The 23,130-nt window shown below is 44.3% G+C and overlaps 1 protein-coding gene across 4 annotated transcripts in view; it reads right to left on the reverse strand.

The window, feature by feature from the left end:
* FAM110B (family with sequence similarity 110 member B) overlaps window positions 1-23,130 on the reverse strand; it is a 132,254-nt gene that overhangs the window by 61,272 nt on the left and 47,852 nt on the right. Inside the window, exon 1 of one of the 4 annotated variants that reach the window (XM_007667154.3) lies at window positions 627-784. The exons of 2 other annotated variants lie outside the window; for them this stretch is intronic. The gene's annotated coding sequence lies outside the window, so the exon portion shown is untranslated. Of the gene's footprint in view, window positions 1-601; window positions 785-23,130 lie in introns of those variants that run through there. One more of the 4 variants, XM_007667160.3, reaches the window with a different exon arrangement.

Raw genomic sequence — 23,130 nt, forward strand, 5'->3', positions numbered from 1 at the left:
CTTGAAACCAAATCTCCACCCTACTAAAAGGGATAAATCAACCGGTTCAAAAAAGGAAGAATCTCATACTTTCTTTGTGGAAAATTCAGAGAATGGAACAAAGAAACCACCCAAACATACAGACTACAAGCTGCTTTGAAGACACAACGGTATCACTCTTCACAGCAGCAGGAGAGTAGCCGCCCGGCTAAAATTGAAGCACCTATCACAAAATTGCCTTCGCCCATTAAGAGTCTCACCTCGATATAAACACGACCCTAGGGGCATCGAGTCCCCCCGTACCTGAAAACACACCCAGATTCGTGAATGTCTCCAAAACAAAGAGGACCAATAAGAACGACTCACACGCACAGCTTCGAGAATTTGCGTAAAACCACCGCTCCCCCATAAATGTGCTACATTTCTGCCCTCCCCGGCCTCCCCACCCTCCCCAGGGCTAAATCTTCTCTGAGAGAACGTGCTTCCTATCAGACCCAGATCCTGCTGGAGTAGACGCGATATTCAGGAAAGCCAGGTCAAATTTAAACAGATGACATGATTAACAGTATTCATTTCATGCATGGCTATGTTTTACGCGAGATAAAGACTCGTAAGTAATTACCGTGAACTGAAACTCCTTCACTGACCTCCGAGGGCGGCTAGCAGTCAACTGGAGATGCTGTTTTATAACAAAGACCGATGCCTTTCATCCGTGGCTTTCTCTTTCTTTTATGCTACAAGCTGTGAGCACCTTCCACCGCTGTCTGAGCCCAGTACCTCTGTATCCATGTCTCTAATGCAGCATGAAGATTACTGTGGAAACCTATCAAACTAGCAAGCAGCGACGTCGGCAGCCAATGGGAAAAAAGGCAGGGGCAGAATCCAGCACATGCTCTCTGAGGCTCGGATACTGTCACCACCGCTTAGCAGACTGCTCATCTAATTATAGCCATTTGCTAGCACTGTGCTATTGGAGCGAAGCACATGAGCAAATTAAATTTTAATAAATTAAACCCCACAGACACAACAATCTAGATTTTCTGTCATTCTGAGGACAAATGGCTCCTCTTATAAGCCCTAAGTGATTTTTTTTTTTAAAGCAGGACGCTTTGTTTTTTCTAATGCAAACAATCCCCAAAAGAAATGAAAAGATAGGATGTCACCCTTTTTAAAAAAATCCCAGAATAATTTAATCCAAATAAAGACCTCTGATAGTTTTTAAAAAAAAGAATCCTATCACTAATGAACATGCCTTTTTAATAGGAATGATTAGTTCCAAAAAGTTAGATGTGTTTCTGTGAATAACATTATTCACCGAGTCGAACACCAACAAGGTACGGTACCGGTCTGCTCGAATTTCATCGGCGCCCGAATTAAAGTTTAAATTAAAAATTCATCTTCTTCATGTATTACTAATGAAATAAAATGAAGCACTCAGCCTTAATTTGCCTCAATTAGCAATTTACTGGTTATCTGTCACAAAGTACTAATCTATCTTCTTTCAATACAAATCAAGATACCCTTTACTTATGGAGATACAGAAAAACTGCAAATCAATTTTGAAAAATCCCAATTGTAGGGTATGCCATCTACCTATGTCCTACAATTATAAAAATGGAAAATATTACTTCTTAAGATAAAACTGCATAATAATGGCATAGGTACTGTAAGCAAAGAAAAAATTCTAAAAAAAACCCCTTTTGATAGTATAAGCAATTACTCATCCCTGCATACACCCAGATGCTTCTGAGGATTTCCAGAAATTATGAGCGAACAATCTGACTTCTCTTTTGAAAGATACAAAGTGCCATTTAAAAATACCTTTTCCCTAGATTTGAAATGCAGTCATAATACCCAAAGTACACCACCAGCACTCTCCTCTTCTTTGTTTTCTTATCGCTGTGAGCGCAAAGCAGGAGCCACATTTACACTGTCTCAAACTCAGAACATGTTTCTAATACGTGGCACAGTTTCAAATGACGGTTGCAAACCTATTTGTCATTCCTTCAGAGGGTGTCTTTTGAGAAGTCTTACAAACTCTCAGTCACTCTCAAATTCTCTAGTAAGATGCAAATGCCTGAGCACGAACCCCCATAAATTGGTCTTGTTCTACAAGGGTGAGAACAGGTTCCTTTGAGAAGCAAAGCTGTCATATCTCTGAAGGAATAGGCCCAAGAGATGCACGCTGACCACCCCTTCTTGCACTCTGGAAAACTGTTTGTTTTGCTATTGAAACCATGATCCATAAACATGGTGCAGGGGCCGGGGAGCTGGGGAGGGAGGGCAGCGGGAGGCCTGCAGAAATATGTGGTCCATAAATCGAGTGGAAAAAAATTAATAAATTATGGTATTCATAAAGAACTATGTGCCAAGCATTGTACTAAGCACTGGAGTAGTTATAAGACAATTAGGTTGGACACAGTCCCCTGCCCCACATGGGCTCAGAGTCTAAGTAGGAAGGGAGAATGGGTACTGAATCCCCTTTAACAGATGAAGAAACTGAAGCAGAGAGAATTTAAGTGACTTGCCCAGGGTCACAACGCAGACAAGTGGCACGGCCGGGATTAGAACCCTGGTTCTCTGACTCCCAGGCCTGTGCTCTTTCCACTAGACCACATTGCTTCTTCTGTCTACTTAATAATAATAATAATGTTGGTATTTATTAAGCGCTTACTATGTGCCAAGCACTGTTCTAAGCGCTGGGGTAGACATAGGGGAATCAGGTTGTCCCACGTGGGGCTCACGGTCTTAATCCCCATTTTACAGATGAGGGAACTGAGGCGCAGAGAAGTGAAGTGACTTGCCCACAGTCACACAGCCGACAAGTGGCAGAGCTGGGATTCGAACTCATGAGCCCTGACTCCAAAGCCCGTGCTCTTTCCACTGAGCCACGCTGCTTCTCCAAATGAACTTGGGCAAAAATGGGATGGAAGACAAATGTAAGTGGAACATTTATATTCTTTGTAACATTCATAAGCAGCGTGGCTCAGTGGAAAGAGCACGGGCTTTGGAGTCAGGGCTCATGAGTTCGAATCCCAGCTCTGCCACTTGTCGGCTGTGTGACTGTGGGCAAGTCACTTCACTTCTCTGCGCCTCAGTTCCCTCATCTGTAAAATGGGGATTAAGACCGTGAGCCCCACGTGGGACAACCTGATTCCCCTATGTCTACCCCAGCGCTTAGAACAGTGCTCGGCACATAGTAAGCGCTTAACAAATACCAACATTATTATTATTATTCACCTCTGGGAATTATCAAAGAGCAATCACCTGAAGAAGATGGTGAAAATCCGAGACAAATTGATTTCCATGATTTGGCCTCAGGCAGGTCTCAATTAAGGCTGCCGGCACACACAAGCTCCTAACACTTTCAGGTATTTATCGAGGAAAGACTGAGCAGTGCCGCTTTTCTATCCATCCAACCACCTTGCTGAAAAAGCACCCAAGACAGTTTATCTTGCAACTTGTTTATTTCAGTCCCTTGTTTCATCAGAAAGTAAGTAGCCATTTAAAAGGGGATCAAGTACCTTTTCCTGCTGAGGCCAAAAAGTTCTACATATTACTGAGCTTTCCCTCATCAATAATGAATATTGAGGTTTTCTCCAAAGTAGATATGACTCCTGGGGATGCTTTCTAGGAGACAGAGTCTGAAACTGACCAGGCTGTTTGTGGTAGAGTGTGAACTATCTGTTTTTCTGTAGAGCACACAGCTGTCACCTTGAACTTGAAATGACCCACCTGTGGTTACACTTGAATCATCTTCAATGCCTTATTCCTCTCTTCCCTTTGTCTCTCTGACCACCTCCCCATGGCTAATTCTGCCTAACAACCACTTCCACTGGAAAAAAATATCACTTCCCTGTCTTTATACTCCCCTTGCTCAAATAACTGGCACAGTACTGAGAGCATGAGAATTGGTGCAGAGGCTAATGATGATCAAAGGTGCAGAAATAATCCAATTTTGGGAGCCAGGGAAAATCTGAGGAAGCTTGCTAGAAATGATTTCCCGGCAATGCACAAAGATGTTTGCATGTCCCATAGTGAGTATATACAAAATAGTAACTGTGCCCTAATGTTTCACAATCCACCCAATTTCATCTCGGTTTTAAGGGGTTGGGTCATGTGAGAAGCAGTGTAGCTTAAGGACAGGGCACAGGCCTGGGAGTCAGAAGGACCTGGGCTCTAATCCTGGCTCTGCTGTATGACCTTGGGCAAGTCACTTCACTTCTCCGGGCCTCAGATACCTCATCTGTAAAATGGGGATTAAGACTGAGAGTCCCAAATGGGACCAACCTCATTCATCTGTATCTACCCCAGCACTTAGAACAATGCTTGACACATACTAAGCGCTTAAATACCATTAGCCCACATGCAGAATGAAAGCCCAAGATCCAACAGAACTGCATGTATTTATCAATCACTGGTATTTATAGAGCAATTACTGTGAGCCTGTTGTGGGCAAGGATTGTCTCTCAATTGCTGAATTGTACTTTCCAAGCGCTTAGTGCAGTGCTCTGCACACAGTAAGGGCTCAATAAATATGACAATGAATTTAATGAATGAATGCTCTTTGGTCCAAACTTGCACTTCTACCAGCAGGACAGAGAGCTACTGCCAGGCTCCCTTCTGCTGATCCCCAGATCTCATTTCCCCTGCTTCTCTGCATCATTCCGCCCCTGAGGAGAGTTCCCCAAACCACCCTCTAGCTTCCAGGAGGAAAAAGAAGCAGCATGGCCTAGTGGACAGAGCAAGGGCCTGAAAGTCAGAAGGACCTAGGTTCTAGTTCCAGCTCCACCACTGGTCTGCTGTGTCACCTTAGGCAAATCACTTGACTTCTCTGTGCCTCGGTTACCTCATCTATAAAATGGAGATTATGGCTATGGGCCCCATGTGGGACAGGGACCGTGCCCAACCTAATTAACTTGTATTTACCCCAGCGCTTAGAACAGTGCCTGGCACGCAAGTGCAACAGTGCCTGGCATGTAAGTGCTTAACAAATACCATAAAAAAATAAATAAGATGGGTCCTGGTGACTCTATACCAATCTAGTCGCTTGAATGTCCTAATCCAGCCTTCTTCTAGCTTCTTTCCCTTGCTTATTCACCCCACCTACACAACACTTCTGTACATATTTTTATTCTCTGTCATTTCCCTTATCTGTCATTTATTTGACTGTGTGTCTCCCAGTAGACTGAAAGCCCCCTGCAGACATGCATTGTGCCTACCAACTTAGACTCAAGCACTTAGAACAAAGCTTTTGAACACAAGTAAACGCTCAAGACCTTTGATTGACTGCAGGGAAGATTGCACATAAACAAGAGACTGGAAGAGCAAGAGGTATGTGCTTAACTCTGAGAGATGGAGAGTTAACCCAGAATCCTTAGGGAGGTGCTGTGTGAAACAGGAAATTCAGAGGAGTTTTGCTCTGGATCAAGCAGAAACAAACAGTGCTATGCTAGGGTGCCCGGCTTGTTTTTAGGAGAGAACAATCTGTATACCTTGCTGTCTTTCTTCCCCGTGGGAAACTTCGCCTTGGTTAATGCTCAAAGAATACTTCCAGACCACCAGGGACAGAGAGAAATCTCTTGCATAAAGGAAGAGCAGCGATAAAGCAATAAATCAAAGCCTTACCCTGGGCTCACTGGGAGGAGGCAGCTGGTATCCCCAGTCCTACAGTCAGTGGTACTCCTAGAGCATCGATCAATCAAATGTATTTACTGAATGCTACGTGCAGCACCCTGTACTAAGAAGTGGTTGGGGAAGTACAATATAACAGAGTTGGTAGACTCGATCCCTGCGGACAACAAGCTGACAGTATAGAGGTGGAGATGGAAGTTAATACATATAAATTACAGATGTGGACATATATGCTGTGGTGTTGAGGGAGGGGTGATCACTGGCTCTTCCTACACGAGGTCTCTCCAATGGGTCTGACCTCTTTATTGCCTCGATCCCCTCATAGGGAATGAACCCACTGAAGGCCTGCTGGTTGACTGCCGCCTCCAGGCTCCAGTCGAGACCTCCAGGGGTCAGGGACTCTTTAGGACCAGGAGTGCTGGGCTTCTGCTGCCCAATGCCTAGACCAGTCTCCTCTAAAGCCTGGATACTGGATGCCCTGTCTTATGGAACACTGAGCGGCTGCAACCGTATAACTAAGGACTGTTGTGTCTGGAGCCGGCAATGGTAATTAATTTATTTTAACATTATCTTAGATTGTTGGCTTAGTTGCTTATTGTTGTTTTGTCACTCACTGTTTACCACCTCCACTTAGATGCCGAGCTCCCATGAGTCAGGGACAGTGTCTGGACTAATTATAACGGATTTATTAAAACGGGCACTATAGCTCCAGTGAGTTGCTGGTACACTGATTAGAATCCTTGCCTTCCAAGCGTTTGATCTGGGTATGATTCCCGGCTGATGCTAGAGTTTCACCTTCTTGGAGAAGCAGCGTGGCTCAGTGGAAAGAGCATGGGCTTTGGAGTCAGGGCTCATGAGTTCGAATCCCAGCTCTGCCACTTGTCGGCTGTGTGACTGTGGGCGAGTCACTTAACTTCTCTGTGCCTCAGTTCCCTCATCTGTAAAATGGGGATTAAGACTGTGAGCCCCACGTGGGACAACCTGATTCCCCTATGTCTACCCCAGCGCTTAGAACAGTGCTCGGCACATAGTAAGCGCTTAACAAATACCAACATTATTATTATTATTATTATTCTAGACTGTAAGCTCATTGTGGGCAGGGAATATGTCTGTTCATTCATTCAATCATATTTATAGAGCACTTACTGTGCACACAGCATTGTACTAAGTGCTTGGGAGAGTACGATATAACCATAAACAGACACATTCCCTGCCCACAAGGAGTTTATGGGGGACACAAACATTAATATAAATTACAGATATGTACATAAGCGATGTGGGGCTGGGAGGGTTTACTACTATATTGTAATCGCCCAAGTGCTTAGTTCACTGATCTGCACACAGTAAGCACACAATAAACAGAACTGAATGAATGAATGACTAAGAGCTGAGCACTATGCTAAACGTGCCAGGTGATTTTTAGTGGAATTAAGCTAGACACAGTCTCTGACACAGCTCAGCACACGGTAAGTACTTAATGACTACCAGCCCAACTTTTCCCATTTCTGGCCCAAATAAATCTGATCAAATGGGAATTGAAGGTTCAGATGTGAGAAAGCGTGTTTTTGGAGGTCTTGGGTTAAACTGAAGCCCAGCTGCAGAAACCAGCTGCTGATTCAGCTAAGCTAGAGTATTTACAGCAATCCTACAGGGCAGCTGCTAAAACTAGGCCTGGGGATAATCTTTTGGAAAATAACCCCAAGAAAGAGAACGTCTCATGGGAGAACATCTCATTCTAGTCTTGGCCAGAGCTATGAAAAAGTCTCGAGACAAGACGTCAGGGTTTTCTCTGGAGGAGATGAAAAGTGTGGATGCAGGATGAAAACTGAGGGAATAGAGATTTCGGTGTGAGCGTGGGCACCGAACAAGTTACTCTGGACTTGGGGAGTGCATGTGTGTGTGCGGTGATGTAGTTTGTGTGTGTTGAGGAGGCAGCATATAGAAAGAGCATGTGCCAGGGAGTCAAGAAACTGGGGATTTAATTGCTGGTCTGATACCAATCTTGATCAGTACCTCAGTTTCCTCATCAGTAAAATAGGGATAAGATACTACTTTCTCCCTACTTCTTAGATTGTGAGTCCCATGCTGGACATGCATCCGACTTGATTCTCTTTGTCCCTGCTCATGGTAAGGGCTTAATAAATACAATGATAATTAAAGACTGGGTTAAGGAAATGATTTGAACTTAAAGGCTGTCCCTTACTGCTCTCACCCTCAAAGGGCAATTCCCAATGTTGGTTTAATTTACTTAATGTGATGCTAAACTGCATGTAGCCTCAGCCAATTCTTGATTATTTGTAAGTGCCGTATCTGTCTGATGGATTATCTGCAGTGGAATTTAAAATTCTCCCAAGTAGGCTGCAAGCTTGCATTCCCTGTGACTCTCTCTCTCTCTCTCTCTCTCTCTTTGGTTTCATCAGGGAGCATCATTTTCTCTCTCTTTCTCTGGTTTCACTGACGCACCTGGCTCTCCCCTGCCAAGATGGATTCTAGGAGTAACTCCTCTCCTGCCAAAATGAACCATAAGCAACTGCCTCGATTTTAAACTGGTCTCGCCTTTAATGGAGGTAATCAGGTTCTGACTGGATAATAACTACCTTAGAGTAAATAGCTGAACTGTTTACAACTGCTAGATTTAGCTACTCAAACCAATATGAAATCTTGAAATACCTAAGTTAACTGACTGAATCACCTTTGTGTGGTAAACTTAATGAAACGAAAATTTTGCAGGGTTTCAACATTCATTTTAGACCACAGCTTCAGAAAGAACGGAATACTAAGAGGCACGCTAGGAAACGGCAGTAGGCACTGCATTATAAAAATAGTAAAAATGCTAATAATCATTATAATAATGATAATAGGCCACACAGCAGGCAAGTGTCCAAGGTACGATTAGAACTCCGGACTTTGGGTTCCTAAGCCTGTGCTCTTTCTACTATGTCCCACTGCTTCTTGAGCAGAAAACACATAAAGCTGCAGGTGGAGTTCAAAGAAGGGATAAACTGTGATATTGGTTAAGTGCTCCCTGTGTGCCAAGCACTATACCAAGCACTGGGCTAAATCCAAAACAATCAAGTGGACACAGCTCCTGTCCCACATGGGGCTCACACTCCAAGTAGGAGGAGGTATTTAGTCCTCTTTTTACAAAAGAGGAAATTAAGGCACAGAGAAGTTTGATGGCAAAACCAGGAATTAAATCCCAGGTCCCCTTAACTCCCTGGCCTGTGTAACTTCCCTTATACCTCACGGCTTCCCTTTTAACCTTTACAGACTGGAGAGCACAAAAGTGATGTTACACTTGGAAAACGTGCCAGATGGGAGGACAGAAAGGACTCGGGGCATTATTGCTTTTGTGCCACAGTGAAACCACAGGATCTGGATAAGGTTTCCACACTTGAAAAAACAAAATCTAAAATCGCCAATTTGTTCTGGGTTACTCTTTACTTCAAGTGAGCTGAACCAGCAACCACTTAAATCAGCCACCCACCACCACCTCTTCACCTTGATGGCTGCAAAACTGGTCACAGGGATAAGATACCTGCTCTCCCTAACTTGAGAACTGCACTCTTGGTGGGTCAGAGACTGACTGATCTGATTATTCTCTATTTATCCTAGTGCTTAGCACTTAATGCCACTGTTACCTTATTAGTCAAATTAGCCAAATTACTGGTAACTGATCTAGCTCACCATCTGTAACTATGAGAATGGTTCAGATCACTGAAAAACTAATGATTTCTTCCATATCTTTTGCTGATCCATTGCATTGACTTCTGCAGTGGCCAGAGTGGTTTTTGATAATGTTTCTGGCTGCTGTGAGTATCTCAGATCCCAGAAAGCCACCTCATTTCCTGCTGTGTGACCTTGGGTAAGTCACAACTTCTCTGTGCCTCAATTTCCTCATCTGTAAAATGAAGATGGAGCCGGACTGGGTCCCATCTGCTTATAGCTTATCAACCCCAGCGCTTTGCAGAGTGCTTGTCACATAATAAACCCTTAACAAATATCACAATTATTACTATTTGCAGATCAGTTGGCTGCTACGCTGCAGACTCCTAGCTATGATAGTCTGGCCACACTCCCTGATGGGTTTATTTTGCTCTCCTGAAAACATTTCCCCTGTCAATTTGGTTTAGTATAGGGTGCCTGCATTTCCTTTTTTTTTTAATGGTACTTTTTAAATGCTTACTATGTGCCAGACCCAGTTGAAAGTACTGAAGGAGATACAAACTTTAGTAGATACAAGCAAATATTTGTTGCTGAACTGTAATTCCCAAGCACTCAGTACAGTGCTCTGCACACAGTAAGTGCTCAATAAATACGACTGAATGAATGAATGAGATACAGGCTAATCAGGTTGGGCATAGTCCCTGTCCCACATGGGGTTCACAGTCTTATTCCCCATTTTCCAGATGAGGCACAGAGAAGTTAAGTGACTTGTCCAAAGACTCAGCAGGAAAGTGGAAGATCCAGGATTAGAACCCAGGCCCTCAGGCTTCCAGGCCCATGCTCTTTCCATTAGGCCACACTGCTTCTCCGGTCTTCTCTAAGTCAGTGACTGGAATTATCTGCTTTATTCTTTACTGAAGTCTTGGGGTTTCCTGTGCTTCTAAACGTGGTACACAGAGCAGACATTCCCATCCACTGGGTGACACCACCATTATCAACTATTGGAGCTCTGGGTGTAGTTCTAAGGGAATAAAAGGACCTGAGTTCTAATCCCCACTCCACCACTTGCCTGTTGTGTGGCCTTGGACAAGTCACTTCACTTCTCTGGGCCTCATCTGTAAAATGGGGATTAAGACTGGAAGCCCCACGAGGGACATGGACTGTGTCCAACTAGATTAGCTTCTATCTACTCCAGTGCTTAGTACACTGCCTGGCACATAGTAAGCACTTAAATTCCTTAAGGAAAAAAAATTGCTTCATGAGTCAGAGCTGAAGAACTCAGCCTAGGTCCTTGCTGACAACTGAAGGCAATGAGATTCCCCAAACTGTCAGCTTTCTCACCTTTAATCCTGACAGCCTAAGCCCGATGGATCCTCAAGCCCCCATGCACCCCACTGTCAGGTAACCCTAATATATAAATCTTCAAAATCTGTCAATCCCCCTTATTTGTACTTACTCTTAGTATCTGCTTCCCAGGCTAGATTGTAAGCTCTTTCAAGGCAGGGATCATGTCTCTAGTGTACTCTTCCATGCGCTTTGGGCAGTGCTTTGCACTGAGTAAGCGCTCAGTAAATATCATTTATGAATTGATGGGCCACTATTGAAATCCTGTGTCCCTGAAGAATCAATCCCATTTATTGAGTGCTTACGGTGCGCAGGGCCCTTTACTAAGCGCTTAGGAGAGTCCCTAAGAAATCAATAGTGCTTCCTGAGCACTTAACGGAAACAGCATGGCTCAGTGGAAAGAGCCTGGGCTTCGGAGTCAGAGGTCATGAGTTCGACTCCCGGCTCTGCCACTTGTCAGCTGTGTCAAGTCATTTCACTTCTCTGTGCCTCAGTTACCTCATCTGTAAAATGGGAATTAATTGTGAGCCTCATGTGGGAAAACCTGATTACCCTGAATCTACCCCAGCGCTTAGAACAGTGCTCTGCACACAGTAAGCGCTTAACAAATACCAACAGTATTATTATTATTAATACAGAACATTCTACTAAGAGCCTGGGAGAATAACACAGAACTGGTCAACATGGGCAGACATGGAAATCCAAGACCTTCCTACTTAAATCTAGACCTTTTTAACAGGACTAAACTGCAACAATTGCCTCATCAAATGTTAGAGCAAATCACAAATTCTTCGACTCTCTTCAGTTCACCATTACTCAGCTTCCCTAATGATTCTTTTTGTCGAGGTCTGATGAAGTCCAAACTACTGATATTGCACTGCCTACCTTTCTGCAAGTAGCTGTCTGATCCTGGAGTCCTTCTCAACAAGCCACTGTCACTGCTGTTTGTTAACAGTGCTCACAGTCTTGCCGGCTGCCTGGAAAGAATGTTTCCTACGGACGCTTACTCTAACTGGTCATCTGGTAAAGTTAGAAGGAGCTAGCTGGTAAAAAAAGATCTTTAAGGACAGGGATCAGGTGTACTCACTCTATTGTACTTTCCCCAAGCCCTTAGTATTAATGCATTCAATAAATACCATTCATTGACTGGAGTAACTCGATCCAATAGCGATACGAGGAATTTGTCACAGAGCTTCTCGACACTCCTCTTGGACTTAGACCTTCAACTGCACTTCACTCAAATAGGATTTGGTCAGGGTTTTTTTTAAAGTTTGTAAAATCATATGTACCTGGTTTGGATGGAGGGAGGTTAGAGGCAGTGAGTAATGGAAGCGAGATAAAGTGAGAAAGGAGAGATGGGGTGAGACTTGATGGGCCACTTGATGGGGTAAGACCCTTCTTTTCTAAAAGGACCATAAACAGAATGACTGGTGAAGCAAGTTTCTGGATTTGGGGATAAAAAAATATTCTCACGAGAAAACTTACCTCACTTTATACTAAGCACTTAATGAATGCATCCAGCCAAGTAAAATATTCATTAAAAGTAATTGGTTTAGGTCAACCTCCCTAGTGGAAGTGAGCACATTACCATCTTTTGAAAAGCAGTTTTTTGATCCACCCGTTTTCTCAAGTCACTCCTTTTTATTTCACAGAACTGGGTTTATTAACTGTAGAATAAAAGTAAAATAATTTCTACATCTTTCCTGATTATACTTTATACTGTCCTGAAGAGTTTATAAACATTACCCAGCACAAACATTTTTCTTATGCTCAGGAAAAAACATCTCTACTTAACTCAAGCAGGCGCGGGGCCCGAAAATTGGACAAGGGATTAGTTTAGTTCCTTCTGTTGTGTGGCTGTTGTTTCTGCCTGAAAGAATGACTGAACCCATTTCTCTTGCCATTTTACCCAGCACTGAGTAGGATTCAGGATAAACCTATATTAACAAACAATGCTCTGAAAGAGCATGGTTCTGGGAATGAGAGGATCTGGTTTCTAATCCTGGCTCTGTCACCTGCTTGCTGTATGACCTTCGGAAAGTCACTTGGCTTCTCTATGCCTCGGTTTCCTCATCTGTAGAATGGGGACTTAATATCTGTTCTCTCTCTTGCTTAGAATATGAGCTCAATGTGGGGCAGAGACCGTGTCCAAATCTGATTATCTTGTATCCATTCCAGCATTCAGAACAGTGCTAGGCACACAGTAAGTACTTTCATTCATTCATTCAATAGTATTTATTGAGCGCTTACTATCTGCAGAGCACTGTGCTAAACGCTTGGAATGTACAAATGGGTAACAGATAGAGACAGTCCCTGCCCAATGACGGGCTCACAGTCTAATCAGGGGAGACAGACAGACAAAAACAATAGCTATAAATAGAATCAAAAATACTTTAATACCACAAGTGCTATTATCATAACCCTTCACCCCCAACCTCACTAACATGGTGGTCAATGTTCCAAAATGGCTATGTAGAATAATTTTTTTTTTTTTACTTGGGAGGTTACACTTTGAGGAAAGATCACCCAACTTCATCTTGTGTCACATTGCGCTCTATCCAGACAGAGGTGACGTGGGGAGAACGCTTCCCCATTCACCAACTGCATTAACTCCAAAATGCATCACAGAATACCCATGATGACGGCAAGGACTGATTCCCTTTACGGTGTTTCCTTGGTTCTACTGTGGGTTGCGTTCAGGGTGTACTTAAGAAAGCAACGGCTCCTTCTGGGTCACTCCCTCAGGATCTAAGAGTGCTGATCCGGAAAGAACGGCTGGTCATATGAGAATATCACCCAATCAGGGTTGGGAAGCTCTATTTTAAAAGTGAACACCAGGAACCGAGGTCCGAACATTCCTCTGGCGGCTGGGCCCGGGTGGAAGTGCAGATATATCTACCAATATTGATAGAGAATCAGTGTGGCCTAGTGGATAGGGTAGAAGCCTGGGAGTCAGAAGGACCTGGGTTCTAATCCTACTTGTCTGCTGTGTGACCTTGGGCAAGTCACTTCACTTCTCTGTGCCTCAGTTACCTCATCTGTAAAATGGGGATTAAGACCGTGAGCTCTCTGTGAGACAGGGACTGTATCCAAACTCAATTTGCTCGTATTCACTCAAGCGCATTGTACAGTGACTGGAACAAAGTAAGCACTTAATAAATACCACAATTATTATTATTATTACTATTACTAAGAACATAGAGTGCAATAGACATGTATAGAGAAGCAGTTTGTCGTATTGGCTATAGCACAGGCCTGGGAGTCAGAGGTTCATGGGTTCTAATTCCATCACTGCCACTTGTCTGCCATGTGACCTTAGGCAGGTCGCTTCACTTCTCTGGGCCTCAGTTACCTCATTTGTAAAAGGGGGATTTAGACTGTGAGCCCCGTATGGGAAGGGGACTGAGTCCAATCCAATCTGTTTGTATCTACCTCAGCACTTAGTACAGTGGCTGGCACAAAGTAAGCGCTTAACAAATACCATAATTATTATTATTGAGATGTGAGGCTTATAGAGCACTAAATAAGCAGAGTCAGCTTCTCCCATAGGGTCAAGAGTCGTGTCCACGATTGTCTGATTTCCAGCGGAGGTTTGGTGACAAATTCAGCAGAGCTGGTCACTGTTCCAGCACTTTTTTCTGAGAAATCCAACTGATGGACTCCTGCAGTTGGAATCAATCAAAAATATGTACTGAGTGCTTACTCTGTGCAGACAATGCACTAAGCACTTGGGAGTGTACATGAGGATAAGTACACATGATCCCTCCTCTCAGGGACCTTATAATCAATGGTACCGACTGAGGACCCACGTAGTGGGAGGCACTGTACTCCACCTGAACAGGGGCAAGACATATGCTCCCTACCTTTGATGAGCTTATAGTATTCAGTAGTGTGACAACAATAAGCTGCTCCATCAAGAGGAGAGTGGAGACTTCTCGTCAATTGCAAGACAGAGGGGGAATGAGGGACTGTGACAGTGTTGAGTCTGAAACCGACGTGAGCTGCGAGGAGTGAAATCTGAATCAAAAAATTAGCCTCCTGGAAAGACCGCAGACCTGGGAGTTAGAGTACCTGGGTTCTAATCCCTCTCAGCCATTTACCTGGTCTGCGACCCTGAACAATTCACTTAGCATCCCCGTGTCTCAGTTTCCTCATCTGTAAAATGGGAATTACATATCTATTCTTTCTGCTACTTGGATGGTGAGCCCCATTTGGGACCGGGACTGTGTCTGATCTGATTATCTTGCATCTACCACAGCACTCAGGCACATAGCACATTGTTAGCACTTAAATTCCACAATTATTATAAACATTATTATTACTAATAATTATTCATTCTTTCAAATGGTGAATAAAGCATAACCAGCAACCTAGAAAGGAATGACCATCGTTACCCCTTCAGATACAGAAACCTTAGTGAGTCCAGCAACACCATGGATCCGTCAGTCTGGCAGGGGACCACTTTCCTGGTCAGGGGAGCAGAAGCTGAAGAAACACTGTACAATCTTATTCACTAAGCATTTACCGTGTGCAAACCACTGTACTAAGCTCTTGGGAGAATACAAGGCAATTAACATTTCCCTTCTGAGACCGAAACAACCAATGCATTTTGAAGCCTTCTGGACAGAGCTTAACACTGCATCTGACGTTCTCGTCTTCTAACTGCTGAAAAACATGCTCTTTATTGTTGGTACAGAACACTCCAGTGACAATAATTTAAATGCCTATCAAATGTCACACACAAACCGCTTGTGTGAGCTAATCTCAAACTTTATGATCAAACAACTAATAATCTATCATATGCCATCCCCTGGAAGTGGACTTGAATTCTCCCCTCTGTTAGGGGAAGTTCCGTGTGGGGGCATTAAGGAGGTATATTCCACTGAATGAGAATACACGACTGGGGAAGATCAGGAGCACTCTGTCATTCGAGAGGAACAGGATCGAATGCTTGAAGCCTAAATTACTCTGTCATCTGACTTTCAAAATAAAGTAAAAGGCAAACCGAGAAAAGTTTCATAAAGGTGAGCTGATGTCCTCTGAGTCACTTTCAATCTGAAAGCTAATAAAAATCACAAGATGTAAAGTGAGATCACCATGAAACAAATCTTTTTCTCCTCCTGCTTGCCATCATTTATTCTCCACTCGGAAAAGATGCCTTGTAGAGAGTCAACCAATAGCGTTCCAAGACAGGCTTCGAATATTAACGGGAAGGCTTGAAATGATATTCTAGAAACAAGAAGCAAACAAGAAAGGAGGGAGACTAACCTTAGTAGACCTTTGGGAGAGGAATTTGGGACTCTAGAGTAGGAAGAACAAGGGGAAAAACAGGCTGAAATGTTTCCAAAGGATTAGGACTGGTTAAATGGAAGAAATCCTTCCATTTCTTTGCCAGTTACCTGTTGTGTGACCTTGGGCAAGTCACTTCTTTGGGCCTATTACCTCTTCCGTAAAATGGGATTAAGACTGCGAGCCCCATGTGGGTCGTAGATTAAATCCCACCAGATTAGCTTGTATCTACCCCAGTGCTTAGTACAGTGTCTGGCATGTAGTAAGCGCTTAACAAAGAGCATTAAAACACCCGCCCCCCCCATCAAATCAGAGTCAATACACGTTTAAATGAAGGAGGTTGTGGATTCTCTTTTTGTGGAACTCTTTAGGCGGGGAGCTAAACATTCATGAGTCTGGGGGTGGGTAAAATGTAGTCTCGGCCTAAAAACAGGAGGACAGAAAATTTGTCAATATCCTTTCTGTCCAAGGCACAACGTTGCTGATGGTCTACTAAGATAAAACTTTCACACCGGGGTATGTTTGCGCTACACCAATTCCAAATAGCTGGTAAGACACAGCCAAATCTGATTCCCATCAGTCGGGACCAAGCAAGAGGAAAAGCAGCCAAAGTGCCTGAGGGAAGACAGTCTTTTTTAGCATCTATGTCTCGGGTAAACTGCAAAGATGATGAATTATGAACAAATTAAACATAATGAATTATTTAAAATCTGAGGCATTGGGAAGGTGTCTTGCAGCACCAAATTTCTTTCAGAAATAAACATGTTGCTTAATCATATGCTCTCATCTTCATGGGCCGATCAGTCAGAACAGATACACAGACCTTGACCTCTTTCCCTAATTTTCTGATGCTACGAAGGATCTCCTTCCAGGCTCAAGTGGCCCGAGTTGTACAAATCTTGGTCTATAAACTCCTTCAGGGCAGGGTTATAGATGATGATGACATACTTTCAAGTGCTTAGTAGAGTGCTTTGCAGACAATAATCACCTCCTAAACCCAGATGACAAATAGTATCGCCTTTGGTATAAAACATGGCAACTATTCAGCTCCTTCAAGTAGTTGAATAGTTTACTGAGGGCCTCCTGAATGCACAACATTATACAAGGCGCTTGAGAGAATATAAGAGATAATGGACATAAACCTTGAACTAATCGCATAACCTCTCCCACTTCTACTCTTTTCTCTCTCAAATGAAGGGATCCGGGACACTTCCATGATAATGATGAGGCTTTCAGGGACGTTACATTTCAGGCAAAGTGTAATATAATCAGAGAACCCCCTTTAGAGTGTGAGCTCGCTGTAGGCAGGGAATGACACTGTTTATTGTTGTATTGTACTTTCCCAAGAGCTTAGTACAGTGCTCTGCACACAGGAAGCGCTCAATAAATATGACTGAATGAAAGAATGAATGAAAAGTGAGGAGAAATATAACTGAAGAAGGTGAAGGGAAACTCATTTCTGACCCTGTGCGTCCTCACCCCCTTTCCAGAGGGAAGGGCCTCTCTGCAGCCTGCCTCCTGTGAAGTGACTTGCCCAAGGTCACACAGCAATCAAGTGGTGGAGCTGGGATTAGAACTCAGGCCCTTCTGACTCCCAGGCCCGTGCTCTATCCACCAGACCAGGCTGCTTTTCTACTACTGACTGATGGAAGTAGGTTTCAATCAATCAGTGGTTTTCACTGAGTCCTTACTATGTGCAGAACTCTGTACTAAGGGCTCGGGACAGTACAGTATACAAAGGTGATGGACACATTCTCTGCCCACAAAGAGCTTACAGTCTAGTAGGGGAGACTGACATTAATAAATAAATTTCAGATATGTCCATTAGTGCTATGGGGCTGAGGGTGGTTTTCTACCATCAGATAACTCCAGATGTAATAGCTTACTCTCTTGGATAAATAATTTAATCACTCTTCTTGTCATCCAGTCATTAAGGTTTAATAATGGGAAGATGGTGAAAGCCTACCTGATTTACAAGAGCACCTAGGAAGTGAAATGCTTCTGAGGCTACACTATATGTATGTACATTATAAATAATGTCAGATTACTTCTAGGAAAATGCAAAGTGTAAAAAACTGCCCTCCTGAATTAATGATCCAGAAAATACAATTCCTCAACGTTAGCTCTACACATGATTAATAATTCAAAAATGATATATCTCCAAACTTTCCAAGTCAGTGAATTAAATTAGGCATAGCAAAATACTTTCAATTTTCTTGAAAACTTCTCACTGAGGACAGAGATACTCTCTGCTGAGCTAGACTACTGAGCTAGCGATAGGAATATTGAGCACAAACTAAATGGCGATGCTGTCGAGAAAGTTTTACATTGTACATGAATTAAAAAAGCAAAAAAAATTGTTCTTTACAGCTGAGGAGTTGGATTTTATTCAGCGAGACCCCAACTATTTGATACACAAACAACTTTACACTGGTCTTTCCTAGCAGACGTAGCAGCTTCCCTCTAAAATGAGCAACTCAAATTCCCCGTCTCAATTGAGCACCTCTGAATTTCCCATTTCAAAAACGAGCCTAGACTCCCTTCTGCCCGATACTGAAGTGTCTTGCCAGTTCCGTCTGGATTTGGAGCACATTTTCAATTAGCGCAGACCACTTCCATGTTTATTTTTGCCCTAAGCCCCGATACAGTTACCTGAGTGAAATCTAGGATTCCATTCCTAAGGGCAAAGGGTCTCCATGCCAAAAGTATCAGTGGGAATGTTAAGGATACGACGATTTAAAGGAAGGTGGGCATGAGCCCAGGTAAACAGAGCAGCACTTCTCCACAGTCCCCCTTGAAGGACGACAACTCAAAGTAATAGAGGGTCCACCACGGAGAATTAGAGTGACAAACGGCCCCACGTGGAGATAATACCCATCTTCCCGGCGGCTTCTTACCGAGAAGAAAAGTGGGAAGGAGGGAGGGGAAACACACTTGGATTTTTCGGTAAGCTTCTCAGGAAGTTCTGATCCTTCGCTTCGCTTCCCAGCAGTAAGAAGAGTCAGATATGGAGGAGACCAGAGGCCTCATCCGCTCTCCTTGGGAGGAAGGCAGCCAAAAAGGGAGCTTAGTTTCTCAGCACTCAAGAGGCGGCTGACGGCACTGGTGCCGGATTCCTTGAGTTCAGCTGGAACAGACGTGGAGAAGTGGAAAGAGCACAAGCCTGGGAGTCAGAGGACATGATTTCTAAGCCTGCCTCTACCAAACGCTTGCTTGCTGGGTGGCCTTGGGCAAGTCACTTAACTTCTCTGTGCTTCAGTTCTCCTGTTCTCCCTCTTACTTATACTGTGAGCCCTCTGCAGGACAAGGACTGTGCCCAGCCTAATTCACTTGCATCTACCCCAGTGCTTACAGCGCTGTTCGACACACAGTAAGGGCTTAAAAAATACCATAAAAAAGGAGAGAGCTGGCACCAGAGACAAGGGAAGAAGGCAAGGAAGAGAGGGGGTGGGGGGGGCAACAGGGGAGGGAGGCAAAGAACGGGGAGACCATTCTAAAAAAATTTCTCAATCCACATCTCCAACTGTCCTCAAAAGCCTCCAATGGTTGCCCACCTGTCTTCACATCAAATAGAAACTCCTGGCCACTGGTTTTAAAGCACTCAATCGGCTTTCAGCCTCTTTTCTTACCTAGCTGATTTCCTATTACCACCCATCCTGTATAAGTTGCTCCTCTAACCCTAACCTTCTCATTGTACCTCGAAGCCATCTGTCTTGCCACTGACCCCTTGCCCACATCCTCCCTCTGATTTGGAACTCCCTTTTTCCAACTCCTACTACAATCACGACTCCTCCAAGATGCCCTTCCCAACTAAGTCCTCACTTGACTAAGTCCTCCCTTTTGCATCACCTAAGCACTTGGGTCTGTTCCCCTTAAGCACTCTGATATTCACCTCCCCGTCCCCACCCCGCGGCACGCACTTACCCTGGGCAAGTCACTTCATTTCTCTATGCCTCAGTCACCTCAACTTTATAATGGAGATTGAGATTTTGAGGCTTATGTGGGGCAGGGACTGTGTCCAACCTGATTAGCTTGTATAATAATAATAATAATAATAATAATGGTATTTGTTAAGCCCTCACTGTGTGCCAGACACCGTTCTAAGCGCTGGAGTGAATATCAGCAGATCGGGTTGGAGACGGTCCCTGTCCCACATGGGGCTCGCTGTCCCAATCCCCATTTTACAGATGAGGTAACTGAGGCTCCGAAGTAAGATGACTTGCCCAAGGTCACACAGCACAAATGTGGGGGAGCCAGGATTAGAACGCATGACCTTCTGAATCCCAGGCTCATGCTCTAGCCACTATGCCACGCTTTCTGTATCTCCCCCATCACTTACTACGCTGTCTACTAAACCCTTAACAAATACCATAAAAAACCCCACACATATCCATCTGTAATAATAATAATAATAATAATAATAATAATAATAATGATGTTGGTATTTGTTAAGCACTTACTATGTGCAGAGCACTGTTCTAAGCGCTGGGGGAGATACAGGGTAATCAGATTGTCCCACGTGAGGCTCACAATCTTAATCCCCATTTTACAGATGGGGGAACCGAGGCACAGAGAAGTGAAGTGACTTGCCCACAGTCACCCAGCTGACAAGCGGCAGAGCCGGGATTCGATCCCATGACCTCCGACTCCCAAGCCGGGGCTCTTTCCCCTGAACCACGCTCCGTCCCACCCTCTAGATTGTCATTCCGCTCCCCGTGGGTAGAGATCGTCTATACCTACTCTTCCGCACCGCACTCTCCCGAGTCCTTAGTAGGGTGCTCTGGACGCGGTAAGTGCTCAATAAATGCCACCGACTGACCGATGGGAGACTGTACTCGGGAGCTAGCAAATGAAGGAGGAGAGGTGAAGCGGCAAAAATCCAAACCCTCCCCAGCAACTCCACCCAACTGTGGCCGGCTGATTTCGCTCATCCGCCTTTCCGGGATGACCCAGGGCAGGCAGCGCGCAGTCCGGCAGGGACTTGTCCGCCCGGTGTGCAGCGAGTGCGGGGCCAGCAGAGGGCGGCTCCTGCTCTGGACGGCCCAACCACAGGAACCCTTCGCACAGCACGGCGCCAATCCACTTGGTTTTCATGGACGTGAACTCACCCCTTAGCCACTGTGTAAATGTGGCTTTAAATCAAGCCGCACTTAGATTTTGCCTCATTGAACCACCTTCCCTCCACCCCCCCCACTCCCTCTTACTCTTCTTTCCCAACTCCAAACAGGAAATAAAGGCATTACATTACCCCCCAAAAGTTTACGCTTCTTCCCTTCGCGTATTCTGGCATCCCTTAAACTTCCAACGAAGAGCCAAAGGGTCGGGGAAGCAGTCGATCGATTCTCCGGGTGAGGGAATCGGCTTGTTTCGGGCTACTCTGCGGCTTTTACGGTGGAAGCAAAGAAAAGCGTCCGACACATCAGGGATGGAAAGGAGAATGCTGGATGAAAGTAATAATAATAATGTTGGTACTTTTTAAGCGCTTACTATGTGCAGGGCACTGTTCTAAGCGCTGGGAGAGACAGGGTAATCAGGTTGTCCCACGTGAGGCTCACAGTTAATCCCCATTTTACAGATGAGGTAACTGAGGCACAGAGAAGTGAAGTGACTTGCCCAGTCACACAGCTGACAAGTGGCAGAGTCAGGATTCGAACCCATGACCTCTGACTCCCAAGCCCGGGCTCTTTCCACTGAGTCACACTGCTTCTCTATCACCTCATTCATGATTTTGGCCTCATCTGGTAAAATAAACTGCTGGAAACCTTTTGCTAAGGCAAAACGGTCTGCCACGTATGCATTTTCGGCCAGACTCTTTTCTCTCTCTCACGTTAGTTCTGCCCACATTGGCACGATGAACTGCAGCAGTTGGAAGTTCCTCACCTTGCAGTTTTGCACTTGTAAAGAAAGTCTCCAAGTTTAAGTTGATGCACAGGTAATTCTGTTTGCTACATGGTTTTTATTTGGATTTCAAGTTGTGGTCAGATCTATCAAAATATAAACCGGGCAGAAGTGGGACTACATTAAAAGACCAGAATTCGCTGAATTCTGGCTTAACTTTCTATTTAGATTCTTCACTACCAAACCTTAATTTTGGAAGCAGAAAGACGCAGGGCCTTCTCAGGAGGTAATTTGAGGCCAGGCTTTCCTGGGGGGTCATCCGGGTCGTTCAACAGGCTAAAACTATTAACGACTGTGATTCCAAAGCAAGACTCCATGAAGTCCATCATCAAACCACAAGCCCAAAACAGAGCTGTATCAAGATTCAGAATGCCAGAAAATAGGAGCAAAATAAAACTTCGTTCATCATCCACTGCGTTATAGTTGCATAATCCTGAAATGGGGACAGGGGAGGAATTATCTCTTGTGGTTCCGGTGCTGACCTATTTCGATCCCCAAATCTAAACTTTTGCTCACCCTTCTCCTACTTCGCATTAACAGGCGTTCACGTTGATGAAAGAAAATGAAACTGCCCTCTGTACGGCTATCTCTAAGAAGGTCAACTATGGCCTTTCTACCTTTACCGACAGCACTTTACTAACTTGCATCTCAAATAATCAATCAGTGGCATCGATTGAGTGCTCGCTGTGTGCAGGGCACTGTACTGAGCGCTTGGAAAGCACAATACAACAGAGTCGGTCTATGCGTTCCTTGCCCACAAGGAATTTACAGTCTAGTCAGTGTCCTTTATAAAACTCCGTGCTGCCATAGTTGATTCACTCAACTTAAGAAATGCCATGAAAACGCCAAACTCTTGAAAGTACGTCCAATGGCAACGAGATGTCCCATGAGTATATGTGAGACCATGTACAGTGAAAACTCGTACAACCATTGATATGAAATAGAATATTATTTCCCATAAAGAAATAGTCCCTCTTAAAACATCTATTTCAACATAACGCAAAGAGCTCAGCGAGCTTGGCCACGGAAGCAGGGGCAGGGAAGGAGTGAGTTTTGAGAACAAGTAAAAAGAGAGGCACAGGGAATGAGAAGCATCTTATAGAGGGCAGCCCAGCGTCTGCCGCTTGTTAATAATAATAACTGCGGTACTTGTTAACTGCTTACTATGTGCCAAGCACTGTTCAAAGTGCTAAGGTAAATATGCGATAGTCAGACGGACACAGTCCCTGTCCCACATGGGGCTCACAGTCTTAATCCCATTTTGTAGATGAGGCAACTGAGGCACAGAGAAGTAGAGTGACTTGCCCAAGGTCACAGAGC

This window comes from Ornithorhynchus anatinus, chromosome 7 (genome assembly GCF_004115215.2).
Source record: "Ornithorhynchus anatinus isolate Pmale09 chromosome 7, mOrnAna1.pri.v4, whole genome shotgun sequence".
Lineage (NCBI taxonomy): Eukaryota > Metazoa > Chordata > Mammalia > Monotremata > Ornithorhynchidae > Ornithorhynchus > Ornithorhynchus anatinus.